Source organism: Lipotes vexillifer, unplaced genomic scaffold (genome assembly GCF_000442215.2).
Source record: "Lipotes vexillifer unplaced genomic scaffold, Lipotes_vexillifer_v1.1 scaffold592, whole genome shotgun sequence".
NCBI classification, from domain to species: Eukaryota; Metazoa; Chordata; class Mammalia; order Artiodactyla; family Lipotidae; genus Lipotes; species Lipotes vexillifer.
Genome location: NW_006782534.1, coordinates 232219 through 250619, shown reverse-complemented (window position 1 = coordinate 250619; position 18401 = coordinate 232219). Strand labels below are relative to the sequence as shown.

Sequence of the window (18401 nt, the reverse complement as noted above, 5' to 3'; positions counted from 1 at the left end):
CTGCACATGTAGAGCTAAGCAGAGGGTTACAATTAGGGATTTACTTAAACCTCAGGAAGACAAAAATTTGCTGCAGAACTCAGCAAATGATTCCTAGACTATCACATAATTTAGTGAGGCATATAAAATTCTTCTCAGTCTGACCCAGTAACTCTCTGCAGCCCAGTTTCCTGTCATTGACCTATTCTTCAGTCTTTTCAAACTTCTCAGATTTTGCTGAATAAAGCCATTCCTTTGACTACTATAACTATTTGAATGTGTTACTTCCTCTTTTTAATCTTGGGAAAAACCCATTTATTTTTGAAGCTCTAGCTCAAAATTGAATTTGTAAAGCATGTTTTCAACCATGTCTTATCAACCACTCCAATATCTGAACCATAAACACACTTGTTTTTTTGTATATTTATAGCATTTGGATTATGTATTATAATTTATTCCTTTATATGTTCATCTTCTAAAATGGTTTATAATCTCCTTATAGGAAGTACCTAATTCAGCCATGCATCCCTCAAGCCTATGCCTGAAATAGTTCAATAAATATATGTTAAATGAATAAAGAAACGATGACTCTTAAAAACACTAGAAACTCCTAGTGGTGTTTGGTTGGAGAAGAAACCGTGCACACAGTAGAAAGTAAATAAATGCTACTGATGTTGGATTATCCATGTGAAGTGTTAAAAGTGGTGCCATTTCAATTCATATCTTATTTCAGATATTTCCCAGTTTCATGGCTCCCAGACAGTGTTTATGCACAAAATGGAAAATCCAATATTAATATAAAAGTATATAATTATGTGAATAAACTCACTGGAAAAAAGTCTAAGTAGCCTTTGGATTGTCCAGGTGTCTGATCCCACCTGTTGACATAAAAAATTTAAAGTTTTGGGTTTTTTTTAAGCTTTACCAAAAATATGTAAAGCTTAAAAAATATATAAAATTTAAAAACACATATCACTCATTTCCTTTCTTTCTTAAGAGTGCATATGTGTGTATATGTATATACGTCTCTGTATATATGTATATGCGTACATATGTATACTGTGTGTGTTGTATTTCTTTGTTTTAGAAAATTTCTATTAAAATATTCTGGGACATTTTTGGGCTTCCCTGGTGGTACAGTGGTTGAGAGTCCGCCTGCCGATGCAGGGGACACGGGTTCGTGCCCCCATCTGGGAAGATCCCACATGCCACGGAGCAGCTGGGCCCATGAGCCATGGATGCTGAGCCTGTGCCTCCGGAGCCTGTGCTCCACGACGGGAGAGGCCACGACAGTGAGAGGCCCACGTACCGCAAAAAAAAAAAAAAAAAAAAAAAAGTTCTGGGATTTTTTAAATTACATAAAGGTATAGTTGCTTTGAAGCAGAAAGTGAGGGTAGGCTTCTCTCCACTAGGAACTCATCTAGGAATGTCTGCTATATTTGAAATTATTAAGTGTCTTAATTACTGTACACTCAACATACATGTAACTAAGATGTAATGAAATTAAGTCCTAGGTGTTTTTGTAGTAATGATTTTATTTTCTTGGCTATGATATATTTTCAAGTAATTTGAGTAAGTTATCTTAACACTTTCATTCAAAAATGAACATTACTGACATGGTTTTAAATAGTACATTATTAAATTTGTTTTTACTTTTGAAAATAGACTTCCCAAACTTAACAATTATCCAAGGAGTTTTGAGAAGCAATTTTAGATGCTTTTGACCAACACAGAGACACCAAGTGTTGGCTAATTTCACCTTGACAAAAAAAGTCATCAGCATCCCTGAAAGACTTCTATTTTCAATCTTCTCCATGTAGTCTTTCTAAGTTCACCAATCTACTAGAATCTAGATCTAAATTCACAGTGCAAACTAAAAGTGAAACATTATTTTGTCTACAGACCAAATATAAAAAGTGAGATTTGTGCTGATCAACATATTGAAAAGAAAAGTCACAGAGACCACCTAGAGATTTTTATTTTAGTGAAGTAAATAGTAGTACAATTATATTGAAATATAGTGACATAAGTTGCAAACTAGGAGCATTATGTTAACTCTGATGGCTCCTGTAATTCTATTCATTGTTCAGTAAAATTTATTTACACAGATTTGTGTGTGTGTGTGTGTGTGTGAGTGTGTAGTTATTACCTCACAATAGAAGCTAATAAGACAAGAAATCACTAAAGATGTTTGAAACTCATTTTCTTGTTTACCACCTCATTAAATTCAATAAAAGCCATATTTATTTGTTTTTCTGCTTTTCAAATTTATAGATAGCTTTGGCATTCACCCAATTAAAAGCATGCCCTGTTGAATGAAAAGGTGGAGTATATATTCTTTATTGGATTTAATATAATATATATGTGGACTTCTACATGGTTGCCTTTTTTTCCATACAAACTTGTTAGATATTTACAAATAGAAAGAAATGACATGTTTTCTGGGATAAGCAATGATAATTTAAAAGTAGTCATTAAGACCAATGAGTTTACAGAACTTTAGCATCTTCCTTCTTTTTTTCTTTCTCTTTTTCTTTCATCCCCTATTGTCCTCACTTTTTAATTTTACATTCTTGCCTTTCATTCCCTCCTTCTTTTTGTTTTCATGAACTTCCTTGGCTAAAGCCTTAGGTTTCTCTAAGGAAATAATGAGCACTTCTAGTGACAGGTAGCCCCCCCCCCCCCACCACAAACAAAAAAACAAAAAACCCCTTAACTTTGGTGTAATGAAGTTTATAGGAAGCTATGAGGGTATTGCCTCTCACTACTAACTCACAAGTCCTATGGACCTTAGTTTCTTGCCCAGAGAGGGACATGACTTGTTTCACAAGATTGCTATTGGAAAACATGAATAATTACAATATACTAATGCCGAATATAAATACAAAATTCAAAAGTTTTAAAATCTACAAATGAAAATTACATTGCTCCTTTTCCACATTTTATTAAAACACTTTTAATATGATATATCAGGGACTGTTAGATGCTACATATACAAACATAGATAATTAAAGTCCTTAATTTAGAAGGACCTAGAAACTGTGTGTGTGCGCACGCATGTGTGTGCGTGTGTGTTTGCGAATGCGCGTGCATTTGTGTGGGGCGACAAGCACATAAACACTTCAGTGCAATGGGATAGATATCGTTTTGATGGAATATAACAATATTTATGAAGAAACAATATTATATATAAATGCCAGCACTATAACTGGTAGCAATTGCTTCTCCATAATATTTAGATCATCCTTAAAAAAACTATTCTAAAATTGCAATGGCAATTATACATTGAAGGACTCTGTCATTAGTTGGAATGAAAAATTTAGGATGGTTGATTAGATTCTGGATGCAAATCAACATTATATATACTTTATGTGAAATAAAGCTATAAACGCTTTGGGGTAAGAAATGGGTAGATGTTCAATATCATGGTTTCCTTGTTATCTGTCTTCTCTCTGGTCATCCATTTCTCTCAAGTCAGAGTTTAGGGGTTAGTAATTTTCTTAAAAAGCTTATAGAATTATTTCTATATCATATACAACACTTCCAATATTAAAAAAAATTTAAACGTACAATACCAAAGTCTTCAGGATAGTAAAATTCTGAAAGATGTGAAAGTAAGTAAATTATATCTCTCCCAGCAACCATAACTCAGCCCCTGTGTGCACAGTTGGAGCATTTTGGCAGTACATATGTTATAACGTGTATGTATTTTTATGTATACTATATGTAGCCTGCCAGAGATATTTTCACTCTGGGAACCATGAACTGAAATTTTCTGACCCATGTGTATTAATAATCATGGTCTTAAAATCATAGTAACACAGTTTTTGGCAAATGCTTTCTTTTTCTTGCTCTATTTTCAAAGTATATGAGGAAAATAGTGGTATTGATTCTCAGAGAAATAAATATATGAGATAGTTTTGAATAAGTGTAGATTCATAAATTTACAATTTATAACTGTCTGACGTAAGAGGTTCAGTCAGGGGCGCGGTAACTTGTTTTAATAAAATGATAGTAAAACTGCATGCTTTATGACAATAGTACCTTGTTCGCTAATATTTTGAGCCCAAAATACAGCAATAATAATAACCCTTACTCTCTAGGCTTAAGAGAGAAGTGGTAAAATTTGATCTACACAAATATTTATCCCAGAAATTTGTTTACTCTTCTTTTTTTTTTTTTTTACATTTATGAATATGAAGTAGAGTATCAGACTCAAGTAGGAAAATTTTTTATTGAGAATTCTATTTCTTAAAGACCCAGATTGATTTTTTGTAGGGTGTAATATACCCCAAATATATAATCTGGGTGGTGCTGGAATGCTTTGTTCTCCTGGACTGAAATCTATTATCCTTTTGGCTGGCCAGGATTATAGCTTAATATGCAACCCAAGAAATGACATGATACTGAGTGTGATTCTAGAGTGTTTCTATCTTATTTGCTCATACATTTAAGACTAGAAATATTGCTGCAGGGGTGTTCTGGCAACTCTTTAATGGCCGTCTCTTTGTGGAGAGTTATAAAAATTCCTGATTTGTACCACTTGTCAATTTCCATGGTATAAATACTCCCACCACCGTTGATTTCAAGTTATCAAAGCAAGGTTAACAAACTTACAAAATTCTTAAAAATTTAGCAGTTAGCTCTTGCGACCCAGTACCTGCTGGTTCTAGCATGCCCTGAATTGCCATCTCGTGCAAAGGTCTGTTTTATTTATTTATTTATTACTAGAAATAGTTGGTTCTTTATAATCAGCTATTGATGGTACAATAAAATAAATTTAAGTGGCACCTAATTTAAACATTTAAAGTAGTTCATTGAAGGATAATCTGTAACACAATATGTTAAGCCAAATAGTCAAAATAACACCTCTTTTGTTTTTTCAAGAAAGAAGAAATAAAGGCATGATCAAAATTATGACCAACAGTTTGGGTTCATTTGGACACTTACAGATTACTTTGTAGGCATATTGGCAGGCACAATGTTGAAATATCAATCCACTTGACTTACAGATAATGGTAAGATAAAAAAAGAAGGTACACATTTCAGAATTAATATCTGAAATTAAAGAAAAATTCCACCAAATATCACAACAGATCTTTTAATGACTAATTTTTTTAACATTGCAATTGCTGTTTTAGGGAACACTTTTTCTCTTTGAACATTAAACTAAATGTTCAATGTGTTAAATAATTTAGAGAAATAAGTTTTATGTTCTATAGAAATTAAAGGACCCATGAATATAACCCCCTCCCACCACCAAAGCTCAAATTTGCAATGGTCTCAGCAGAAAATAAACAGTTCACAACTTAAACAGAATTTATAGCATTGCAGAAGTTTACAGGATTCCTCCCATCATTTTATTTTGAACAACAAAGATTGCAGTGACAGAATTGAATGATCAGAATGTAAATATATTTGTGCAAAACTGCATTAATTGTTCTTACCAATCAGTAGAGGTAAAACCTATGAACACACAATAACAATAATGAAGAAAAACTACATTGAAAGTAATTCTATTCTAGATTTCAAACAACATTAATTATATTATTACTAAGCATTAAAAGAAAATGTGGCATCATGAGTAGCAGGAGCAACAAATGATTCGGCCATTATGCCAGCCAAGGAAGCTGACACTGGAAAATGCCGAAGTGTATCTCCACACCATCTTAAAAGACTGGAAAGAACTGTAGGGCTTAAAACTCACTTCAGTGTCTTTGTTCTTGAAATTTGTATATTATAAATGAAATATTTAAGAAAATCCTTTCCCCCCTCTAAAGGAGTGTTTCTTGCATCACTGTAAATCCTTAAAAGAGTTGAATCGTAGACTCTCTGGATTTACCTACACCAGTCCATTTAACTGGAATTTGAAGCTCATCTTCAATAAATGGAACATAATTTTGTGCATTCACAGTAGTTCTTTAAAAGTCCTTGATTTGATATGTCTGTCTTCCATCTTGGGAGAGTCTTATATTGAGCTTCAGCTTTATTTAAGACTTCTTGGTTTGCTGGGAAATGAAGTATAATTTCACGATCTAACTTGTATGCAACTCCAACTTTGATTTGCAAAAATTGTCCAAAATATCCAGTTTGGTAAGTGCCAACGCAGTAAATCCATTAATCATATAAGCATATTTGAGCAAAACAAGATCCAACCAGCCACACCTTCTTTTCCTTCCAGTAGTTACACCAAAGTCTCTACCCCTTGTTTGTAATAATTCTCCAATTTCATTGTCTTGCTCTGTAGGAAAGGCACCAATACCAACTCTAGTTATATAAGCTTTCACAACTCCATACACTTCTCCAACATTTTGAGGGGGCATACCCAAACCAATACAAACACCTCCAACTGTACAGTTCGAAGAGGTTACATAAGGGTAAGTTCCAAAATCAATATCTAGTAGTGCTACATTTTCACCTTCTACCAAGATTTTCTTTGGTGGTCCATGTAGAGCCTCATAGAGGAAATAAACTCTGTCTCTCACCATTGGTTTAATCCTTTCCATATAACCCTTGAGTTTTTGTAATTCACCTTCAATGTCTATTTCCAGAGTGGGTTATATAGATTTGTACTGGTTAGCCAAAACTTTGAACCTCTCAGAGAAGCCACCAAAGTCAGAAACAAGATCGCACATCCTGAGTCCACTCTGAGCAGCTTTGGAAGAATAAACTGGGCCAGTGTCCTTTGCTGTGGTACCCAAAATTTTTCCTGCTTGTTCTTGTCTCTGTTGTTCCTGGATGCCATCAGCTGCTTGGTGAAAATCAAATACAACATGAGCTCTCTCAGATATAATAAGCCTTTTTCCCCAGCCTTCCAGACCTTTTCCTTTTTGAACATTTATTTTCTGCTTCCTCAAACAATCCAGGTAGATGAATTACCACACCATTTGCAATGAATGCAGTAACATTTGGATTTACCACTAAGTAAAAGATGAAAATTATACTCCAGGGCTTCCCTGGTGACGCAGTGGTTGAGTCCGCCTGCCGATGCAAGGGACACGGGTTCGTGCCCTGGTCTGGAAAGATCCCACATGCCACGGAGTGTCTGGGCCCGTGAGCCATGGCCGCTGAGCCTGCGCATCCAGAGCCTGTGCTCCGCAACGGGAGAGGCCACAACAGTGAGAGGCCCGCGTACCGCAAAACAAACAAAAAAAATTATACTCCACAGAATCAACAACTGTATGGCCAGCATTATTTTCTTCCTGGCAGCGGCACATGATGTTGGTGGCCTGCACCAGCAGATCGACCACCTTTCCCTCATCGCCCCACTGCACACCGAGCACCACCGTCACCCGCTTCCCTCCGGACCGCGGCCTTGGACACCTGCAGTTGCTGTTGGGCAAGGAGGATGCTGCCAGGTTGGTCTTGGTGAATGCCATGGCTCCACAGACGCAAGGAGAGCCCGGAGGGGACACGGGCGGCCGGGAGTGCATGAACTGAGCTGCTCTCAAATGTCTGTTTTAAGTAATGTAATTTTAAATCAACCTGATGCCATAAAGAACATGTGTTGAAAGCAAGACAACATTTAATTTGGCCTCATAGGTCTTATTCATCGAATATTAATGAATTGTTGGTTTCTTCATTTAACATACTGGAATATATGAAACTCCAAGAAAATGTCAGTTGTATGTCTATTTGGACTTTAAGGGTGTTATAGTATCTGGGACCAATTTTTATCTACCTTCTATCGGAGTGAACCTTTTACTGAAAATAAATAAATAAATAATGAATTCCCCTGTAATGACTACAGATTATGGACATTCTTTATAAGAGTGTGGACCATCTAAAGGAAGAACCCAGATCAGATTCATCCCTATAATCTAGTTGATACCAACATATGTTTTTAAAAATAGTGTTTTCAATAAAATCATTCAGTTGTGAATAAATGAATAAATAAAGAGGAAAAAAATTAATCATGTTCTTTGGCATTCTGACAAGCAAACATATAAGGAATAAGAATATGTTACTTGTACAGTAAATATGAAATAGTTGATTTTTTTGTTTCATCATTCTGGCAAGAAAGCAAATTTAATCTTTGAACTTTTATTTGTTTTAAAAATGAAGAATACTTTGAAGTCAGTAGACACTGCAATGGTAAAGACATTTGTAAATAGAATTTGAACAAGCTAAGGACTTAATGATTTAATAAATGGAGCTTCGTTACAGTAGGTGGAACTGAAGGTCTCCACACTAATGCTGTTTGATGAAGAGCAATTGGAAAATAGACACAAACATTGTTAGATAGGAGTATACCTTTCAGTCCTTCATGTATAGGGTATTCTATTAAAAATTCAGTGAGGAGACCTTCAAGATGGCAGAAAAGTAAGATGTGGAGATCACCTTCCTCCCCACAAATACATCAGAAGTACACCTACATGTGGAACAACTCCTACAGAACACCTACTGAACAGAAGACCTCAGACTTCCGAAAGGACAGGAGACTCCGCACGTACCTGGCCATGTGGCTGACAGGATCTTGGTGCTCTGGTCAGATGTCACACCTGTCCCTCTGAGGTGGGAGAGCCGAGTTCAGGACATTGGTCCCCCAGAGACCTCCCAGCTTCACGTAATATCAAATGGCAAAAGCTCTCACAGAGATCTCCATCTCAACCCTAAGACCCAGCTCCACTCAACGACCAGCAAGCTACAGTGCTGCACACCCTATGCCAAACAACTAAAAAGACAGGAACACAACCCCATCCATTGGCAGGGAGGCTGCCTAAAATCATAATAAGGTCACAGACACGCCAAAACACACTACCAGATGCGGTCCTGGCCACCAGAAAGACAAGATCCAGCTTCATCCTCCTGAACACAGGCACAAGTCCCCTCCACCAGGAAGCCTACACAACCCCCTGAAACAAACTTAGCCACTGGGGACAGACACCAACAACAAGGGGAATTACGAACCTGCATACTGTGAAAAGGAGACCCCAAACACAATAAGTTAAGCAAAATAAGAAGACAGAGAAACACAAAGCAGCTAAAGGAATAAGGTAAAAACGCAACAGACCAAACAAATGAAGCGAAAATAGGCAGTCTACCTGAAAAAGAATTCAGAGTAATGGTAGTAAAGATGATCCAAAATCTTGGAAATAGAATGGAGAAAATACAAGAAATGTTTAACAAGGACTTAGAAGAACTAAAGAGCAAACAAACAATCATAAACAGCACAATAAATAAACTCAAAAATTCGCTAGGAGGAATAACTGATGCAGAAGAACAGATAAGTGACCTGGAAGATAAAATAGTGGAAATAAGTACTGCAGAGTAGAATAAAGAAAAAAGAAAGAAAAGAATAGAGGACAGTCTCAGAGACTTCTGGGACAACGTTAAATGCACCAACGTTTGATTTATAGGGGTCCCAGAAGAAGAAGAGAAAAAGAAAGAGAGTGAAAAAATATTTGAAGAGATTTTAGTTGAAAACTTCCCTAATATGGTAAAGCAAATAGTTAATCAAGTCCAGGAAGCTCAGAGAGTCCAATAAATGATAAATCCAAGGAGAAACATGCCAAGACACATATTAATCAAACTATCAAAAATTAAATACAAAGAAAAAAATATTAAAAACAGCAAGGGAAAAACAACAAATAACATACAAGGGAATCCCCATAAGGTTAATAGCTGATATTTCAGCAGAAACTCTGCAGGCCACAAGGGAGAGGAAGGACATATTTAAAGTGATGAAAGGGAAAACCCTACAACCAGGATTACTCTACCCAGCAAGGATCTCATTCAGATTTGACAGAGAAATTAAAACCTTTACAGACAAGACAAAGCTAAGAGAATTCACCACCAAAGCAGCTTTATAACAAATGCTAAATGAACTTCTAGGCAGGAAACACAACAGAAGGAAAAGACGTACAATAACAAACCCAAAACAATTAAGAAAATGGTAATAGGTACACACATATCGATAACTACCTTAAATGTAAATGGATTAAATTCTCCAACCAGAAGACATAGATTGGCTGAATGGATACAAAAACTAGACCCATATATATGCTGTCTACAAGAGACTCACCTCAGACCTAGGGACACATACTGACTGAAAGTGAGGGAATGGAAAAAGATATTCCATGCAAATGGAAATCAAAAAAAAGCTGGAGTAGCAATTCTCATATCACACAAAATAGACTATAAAATAAAGACTATCAGAAGAGACAAAGAAGGACACTACATAATGATCAAGTGATTAATCCACAAAGAAGATATAACAATTGTAAACATTTATGCACCCGACACAGGAGAACCTCAGTACATAAGGCAAATGCTAACAGCATAAAAAGGGAAATCGACAGTAATACAGCCATAGTAGGGGACTTTAATACCCAACCTTCACCAATGGACAGATCATCCAAAATGAAAATAAGTAAGGAAACACAAGCTTTAAGTGACACATTAAACAAAATTGACTTAATTGATATTTATAGGACATTCCATCCAAAACCAACAGAATACACTTTCTTCTCAGGTGCTCATAGAACATCCTCCAAAAGAGATCATATATTGGGTCATAAATCAAGACTTGGTAAACTTAAAAATTAAAATCACATTAAGTATCTTTTCTGACCACAATGCTATGAGACTAGATATCAATTACAGGGAAAAATCTGTAAAAAGTACAAACACATGGAGGCTAAACAATACACTATTTAATAACCAAGAGATAACTAAAGAAATCAAAGAGGAAATCAAAAAATACCTAGAAACAAATGACAGTGAAAACACGAAGACCCAAAACCTATGGGATGCAGCAAAAGCAGTTCTAAGAGGGAAGTTTATAGCAATACAATCCTACCTTAAGAAACAGGAAACATCTCAAATAAACAACCTAACTTTGCACCTAAAGCAATTAGAGAAGGAAGAACAAAAAAACCCCAATGTTAGCAGAAGGAAAGAAATCATAAAGATCAGATCAGAAATAAATGAAAAAGAAATGAAGGAAATGATAGCAAAGATCAATAAAACTAAAAGCTGGTTCTTTGAGAAGATAAACAAAATTGATAAACCATTAGCCAGACTCACCAAGAAAAAAAGGAAGAAGACTCAAAGCAATAGAACTAGAAATGAAAAAGGAGAGGTAACAACTGACACTGCAGAAATACAAAGGATCATGAGAGATTACTACAAGCAACTCTATGCCAATAAAATGGACAACCTGGAAGAAATGGACAAATTCTTAGAAATGCACAACCTTCGAAGACTGAACCAGGAAGAAATAGAAAATATGAACAGACCAATCACAAGCACTGAAATTTAAACTGTGATTAAAAATCTTCCAACAAACAAATGCCCAGGACCAGATGGCTTCACAGGCGAATTCTATCAAACATTTAGAGAAGAGCTGACACCTGTCCTTCTCAAACTCTTCCAAAATATAGCAGAGGGAGGAACACTCCCAAACTCATTCTACAAGGCCACCATCACCCTGATACCAAAACCAGAGAAAGATGTCACAAGGAAAGAAAACTACAGGCCAATATCACAGATGAACATAGGTGCAAAAATCTTCAACAAAATGCTAGCAAACAGGATCCAGCAGCACATTAAAAGTATCATACACCATGATCAAATGTGGTTTATCCCAGGAATGCAAGGATACTTCAATATATGAAAATCAATCAATGTGATACACCATATTAACAAATTGAAGGATAAAAACAATATGATCATTTCAATAGATGCAAAAAAAGGGCTTTGGACAAAATTCAACAATTTATGATAAAAATCCTCCAGAAAGTAGGCTTAGAGGAAACTTACCTCAAAGTAATAAAGAACATATATGACAAACCCAGAGCCAACATTGTTCTCAATGGTGAAAAACTGAAACCATTTCCACTAAGATCAGGTACACGATAAGGTGTCCCACTCTCACTACTATTATTCAACATAGTTTTGGAAGTTTTAGCCACAGCAATCAGAGAAGAAAAAGAAATAAAAAGAATCCTAATTAGAAAGGAAGAGGTAAAGCTGTCACTGTCTGCAGATGACATGATACTATACACAGAGAATCCTAAAGACTCTACCAGAAAACTACTAGAGCTAATCAGTGAAGTTGGTAAAGTAGCAGGATACAAAATCAATGTGCAGAAATCTCTTGAATTCCTGTACACTAATGATGAAAAATCTGAAAGAGAAGTTAAGGAAACCCACCCATTCACCATTGCAACAAAAAGAATAAAATACCTAGGAATAAACCTACTTAAAGAGACAGAAGAACTGTATGCAGAAAATTATAAGACACTGATGAAAGAAATTAAAGATGATACAAACAGATGGAGAGATATACCATGTTCTTGGATTGGAAGAATCAACATTGTGAAAATGACTGTACTACCAAAAGCAATCTACAGAGTCAGTGCAATCCCTATCAAGGTACCAATGGCATTTTTCACAGAACTAGAACAAAAAATTTCACAATTTGTTGGAAACACAAAAGACCCTGTATAGCCAAAGCAATCTTGAGAAAGAAAAATGGATCTGGAGGAATCAGGCTCCCTGCCTTCAGACTATACTACAAAGCTACAGTAATCAAGACAGTGTGGTATTGGCACAAAAACAGAAATATAGATCAATGGAACAGGATAGCCCAGAGATAAACCCAGGCACATATGGTCACCTTTTTTTTGATAAAAGAGGCAATAATATGCAATGGAGAAAAGACAGCCTCTTCAATAATTGGTGCTGGGAAAACTGGACAGCTACATGTAAAAGAATGAAATTAGAACACTCCTTAACACCATACACAAAAATAAACTCAAAATGGACTAAAAACCTAAATATAAGACCAGACACTGTAAAACTCTTAGAGGAAAACATAGAACACTCTGTGCCATAAATCTCAGCAAGATCCTTTTGGATCTACCTCCTAGAGAAATGGAAATAAAAACAAAAATAAACAAATGGGACCTATTGAAACTTAAAAGCTTTTGCACAGCAAAGGAAACCAAAAACAAGATGAAAAGACAACCCTCAGAATGGGGGAAAATGTTTGCAAATGAAGCAACTAACAAAGGATTAATCCCCAAAATTCACAAGCAGCTCATGCAGCTCAATATCAAAAAAGCAACCCAATCCAAAAATGGGCAGAAGACCTAAATAGGTATTTCTCCAAAGAAGATATACAGATTGCCAACAAACTCGTGAAAGAATGCTCAACATCATTAATCATTAGAGAAATGCAAATCGAAACTACAATGAGATACCACCTCACACCAGTCAGAATGGCCATCATCAAAAAATCTACAAACAGTAAATGCTGGAGAGGGCGTGGAGAAAAGGGAACCCTCTTGCACTGTTGGTTGGAATGTAAATTGATACAGCTACTATGGAGAACAGTATGGAGGTTCCTTAAAAAACTACAAATAGAACTACCATATGACTGACAAGTCCCACTACTGGGCACATACCCTGAGACAACCATAATTTAAAAAGAGTCATGTACCACAATGTTCATTGCAGCTCTATTTACAGTAGCCAGGACATGGAGGCAACCTAAGTGTCCCTCAACAGATGAATGGATAAAGAGGATGTGGCACATATATACAATGGAATATTACTTAGCCATAAAAAGAAACAAAAGTGAGTTATTTTTAGTGAGGTGGATGGACCTAGGGTGTGTCATACAGAGTGAAGTAAGTCAGTAAGAGAAAAACAAATACTGTATGCTAACACATATATGGAACCTTAGGGGAAAAAAAAAGATTCTGAAGAAGTTAGGGGCAGTACAGGAATAAAGATGCAGAAATAGAGAATCGACTTGAGGACACGGGGAGGGGGAAGTGTAAGTTGGGAAGAAGTGTGAGAGTGTCATGGACTTATATACACTACCAAATGTAAAATAGATAGCTAGTGAGAAGCAGCCCCATAGCACAGGGAGATCAGCTCAGTGCTTTGTGACCACCTGGGTGTGGGGGGGGTTGGGATAGGTCGGGTGGGAGGGAGACGCAATTGGGAGGAGATATAGGGATATATGTATATGTATAGCTGATTCACTTTGTTTTAAAGCAGAAACTAACCATTTTAAAGCAATTATACTCCAATAAAGATGTTAAAAAAAAATAGAGTGACAATGTGCAAAAAAACAGTTCAGTGAGCTACGCACATAATTAGACATTCCTCCTGTCACAATGAATCTCCTTTGTGAACACTCTGATGCACCTTGACATGGAGTGGTCAAGCTGGGTGGCTTGCCTTTAAATAAGGATCTGCTGGCTAATTCACATTAACTTTTCTTGGATTTCTGATGGTTTCAGAGACACTCCTTTTTAACAAGCCGCTTCTAAAGATAAGAGATTCCCCTGTTTCAGATATTGCTTTTCAGTGGAGGGATTTTGGAAATGTCAGGTGGAATTTCTTATTTTCACAGTGTCTCTCCTTTCATTCCATGCAATGGGGCACAGAGATGAGGTGAATAGGAATGCTAAACATCCTTGATTGCCCAGGATATTCTTGCTCAGTAAATAATTGTCCTGCCCAAAATGTAGATAATGTCTGTGGTAACTAGCCTCCAAGATGGCCCCAGATATTCCCCACCTCATGATGTTCACAGATGTGTATTCCCATCCCACATTATACCAGGATTGATCTGTGTGACCAACAGAATATGGAAGAAGAATTGGTACGTCACTTCCAAAATTAGGTTGTAATATACACTCTCTTCTTTCTTCGTTGCACATTGTTTCTCTCTTTGTCTCTCTCTCACATACCTTGCTCTGGAGGAAGCCAGTTGCCTTGTCATAGGATATTCAGTTTGCGTAAGGTGACATCCACAAGTCAAGGAACTAATGTCTGTAGCCAGTAGCTAATAAGGAACTAAGGTCTGACAACAGCAATGTGAATGAGCTGTGAAAACTGTCTTCTGGTCCCAGTGGAGCATTCATATGACTGCCATGCCATCCAACAGCTTTATGGCAATTTCATGCAAGACCCTGAACTAGAACCAGTTCACATAAGCCTCTCCCAGATTCCTGACCCTGGGAAATTTTGAGATAAATGATTCTTTATTTAATTTGATAAATTTTAGATGATTTGTTATGCAACATTAGATAACTAATACAATGTCCCTGCTGACAGGTCTGGTGGCATATATTTTATTTTTCTGAAAAATCTCATATATATGGATACTTAGTCCGGTTGTTTTCTATACAAAACCTAAAATACTGTCTCCTGACAAGTAAAATTTTGATTCTTTTTATGTGATCTTATCTTTAGTATAGCTTATAAATGATGTCATGTGAAATACTTCATAGTCTACTTTTTTTAACCATGCTGTAATATTTTATAATATATATATATTATTACACCATGTTATGAAATATTAAATTTTCTGTGTGGTATTTGGTTGAATTATTGGATATTGGCCCATGTTAATTGTTAGTCTACCACATATCCAATTTAAAACCTTTCTTATTGGTGGTATAAATTGCCATGGATTGGATATTTAAAAATTAATTGAATTATTGGCAGGACAGGAAAAAGAGTATGAAACCATCCCGCTTCATATAGACCTGAAATTGATCTCTTTAGTGTTCAATAAATGGTTGAGAAATATCACCTGTGTTTGAAAAATCTCTTACTTATTTATCCTATTGAAATATTCAAGTATCACTTTACATGTAGTTGATAACCACATTGATTAAAATTATATTCATGGAGATAACAGTGGAAAATTTTCCTATATTTATAATAACTTTTCAGATCAGTACCATGAGGGGAGACACAATAATCTGTGTCTCAATATTTCCCTCTGTGGCTCGGAAATGTAAAAATTTACATGGCCTGTTTTTGTGGGTGAAGTTCAGCTTCACTTTTACTCTTTGGATTGATCTTGTCCCTGACTGAGTCTAGGAAAAGAAGGGATATGAGAGGTTTTTGAAAATTACAAAAGAAAAACAAGTCAAAATAAAGTAAAAAATAATTGATATAATGAGTTACAGTAAAGACTCTATGAATAATTATATATAACAAGATAATCATCCACCAACATTGGCCAGTAATGTGTAATCAGGAAAAGGCTGATAATTTTAAGTTTTATCCTGACATACTTGGTCCTATGTGTATAAATTCTGATTTTATGATATTCACACACAGAATTCAAATCCTGAATGATTTGGGGGCTGTGGGATTAAAGTACTTGGTCTTCTACAACAGCATCAGTTTACTGAATACTTTGCATCGGGTGCTGTTGTAAGCACTGGAGACACTGACAATGAACAAAGACCAAAAAAGTCCCTGTCCTCATTATTGTATCTAGTGTGATAAGACAGTCAATACATAAATGAACAGTGTCTGCCCAAAATTTACGTCTATCTGGAACCTTGAGTTGTGACCTTATTTGGAAAATAGGGTCTTTGCAGATGTAATTAAGTAAAGATAAGATCACACTGGATTAAAGTTGGCCTTAAAGCCAGTGATGTGTGTCCTTAGAAGAAGAGTAGAGGACACACAGAGAGAGACAGAGAGAAGGGATGAGGTGAAGATGGGGAGAGACTGGTGTGTTTCATGCACGGGGGTGCTGCTAGTTTAAACAGAGTAGTAGAAAGGCATGAATGATGAAGTAACATTGAGTGAAATTATTAGTTTATTTGTCTTCTTCCTAAGTCTGGGCATTACACATTCAACTCTGTATTAAGACCCTTTTCTTCCATCGGTAGCCAGGGCAATTTGAGGCGATAGTAGCAAAGACAGATCTCTTATCCACTGTCTGGGCTTCTAGTCATCTCATTTATACAGAATGCAAGAGAAAATATAAATTGGTTACAAAATTTGTAATATTAAAAAATTGTTACCAAAGATGACATATACTTTTATTTCAAAAGATATTTAATCTGATACAATGGAATTATTTGCTAGTTTAACAAATTTTATGAGCTTGTACATGGTATTAAAGAAAACAACCTAGAGACTAGAGGCAGCCTGTGCAAAGCTGATCTAGTGAGAAGAGATAATGGATAACAAGGGTACATAGAGACAGTGATAAAGTACCTACTGCCTATTCAGTGCAGACGCAGGCACAAATAACTATATGCATCCAGGTAGAACCTGAGAACAGCACTCGATTAAAGTTATATATAAAAGTTTTTTATATATTGGGGTGGCCAAAAAGTTCGTTTGGGTTTTTCCATAACACATCTATAAACTGGTTGATTCACTCTTTATTTCCTCTTACTTTCTTCATTCATTCAAAAAATCCCTGGCAAATCAAATGTCTAATATATATTACCTTACAATACGTAAGCTTATGGTTTTATGGTCATGGGCTTATAGGATTAGAGTTATACATTAGAGGTTAGTGTACTATAATATGTTCTTTTTTATTTAAAGTACCATGAGATAAGAAAAAAGAGAGTAATCAATGTAGTCTGTATTGTTCTTGGAAGGTATCACAAGGCACTGATATTTGATCTGAATATCTCAGGATATGTGAGGTAGCCTGTAGGACTGGGTATACGCAAATTTAAAAAAAAACACAAGAAAATACAGGGATTCAAAAAATTCTACGATGTATTTTAAAAACAGCAAGTTTCTCTGATTAACTGGGACAGTTCTCAATTCTGGCTGTACATTTTAATTTCCAGGGGTTCATTTAAAAGAAATCTATGTCCAGTCCTACTAGTGACCAACTAAAGTGGGATGTGGGATCTCAGCTGACGGGCCCTGAGTATGTTTATTTTTTTAAGCTCTCTAGGTGATGTGAATGTGAAGTCAGCACTGAAAATCACTGCCTAGAAGGCAGTCTAAACTGGAGTATTTGTGGAAGTTGATGTGTAAAGCTAGGTTGAGGGTAGGTGGTGAATAACCTGGTGTCTCTTAATAAGGCATTTGGATGTGATGTTCACAGTCATAAACCTAGATCATCAAATAAATTACTTATATTGATACTTCTAACTCAGTGTAAAATAATTATTTGCGTAAAATCAGTAAGAATCAGTTATCAAAAAATGTTACTTGTGTTAAATTTCTCATTCCTTTATGGTAGTATTTTCTCAAATAGGAGTCTGGGGGCATATGCAGTCCCTGATTTACCTGGAGATTTGTTTTCTACTTTTGCTCTTTAATTTTAGGTATAATTTCAAAACATATACATTTTTTATCATCTGGATGACTATGCTGTAAATAAATATTACGTCATTGTCTGTAGGTAGAATCACGTTGGAACCAAGTAGAACTACTTCAGTTATCAGGACTAATATGAAACGAAAAGAGGCAGATGTACAAAGATTCATTAAAGGCCAAGCGGTGCAGAAGAGCATAACATAGAAAAACAGGTTTTATATAGTTCAAAGAGAGATGAAAGGTGGAAAACAGAGGCATCGCACAGTCAAACATAGATTAAGGCATGGAGAGCCCCAAATAATCTGTGCTGCTAGCAGTCAGCTTCACGTTCACATCGTGAGCAATGTGAGTTAAAGTGACAT

General features: G+C 35.9%; 1 pseudogene; it reads right to left on the bottom strand.

The window, feature by feature from the left end:
• Positions 1-5786: 5786 nt before the first annotated feature.
• Positions 5787-7421, bottom strand: LOC103084872 (adenylosuccinate synthetase isozyme 2-like; annotated as a pseudogene).
• Positions 7422-18401: the final 10980 nt, after the last annotated feature.